We start from the raw sequence: 381 nt of genomic DNA on the forward strand, positions 1-381 counted from the left end.
TTTTGGCTGCTTTTCGCAACTGGGGGCAACCATCAGAGCAAGACTCACATTCACATCCCTGCCTTTGCAGCAATCCCCTGACGCTCCCCGTCCCCAGCCCCTCAGCAGGCGCTTTCACAGCATCAGGGCAGGGAAGAGGAGATGAGAAGGTGAAGGGACTGCAGAAAGCGGAAGACCAGTAACAATTCATCACTTCTTTCTGATGGAAAGAGAAGGGCAGAACTGTTTTTTCTTCCTCACACACCCTTCTAACTACAGGGTATCATTTTTCCAGCCTGTTTTTCCCTCCATAAAAGTTTGGTCCTGTCTGTTTAAGGAACCCAACAGAAGCATGGGGGCTGGCAGGGCTGGAGGCCTGAAAATACCCAGAGTGAACTTGAA

The 381-nt window shown here is 50.7% G+C and overlaps 1 protein-coding gene across 1 annotated transcript in view; it reads right to left on the bottom strand.

The window, feature by feature from the left end:
- TXNDC16 (thioredoxin domain containing 16) overlaps nt 1–381 on the bottom strand; it is a 32,432-nt gene that overhangs the window by 7,847 nt on the left and 24,204 nt on the right. The gene's annotated exons all lie outside the window — the stretch shown is intronic.

The sequence above is a fragment of the Cariama cristata genome, unplaced genomic scaffold (assembly GCF_000690535.1).
Source record: "Cariama cristata isolate BGI_N322 unplaced genomic scaffold, ASM69053v1 scaffold8470, whole genome shotgun sequence".
NCBI lineage: Eukaryota > Metazoa > Chordata > Aves > Cariamiformes > Cariamidae > Cariama > Cariama cristata.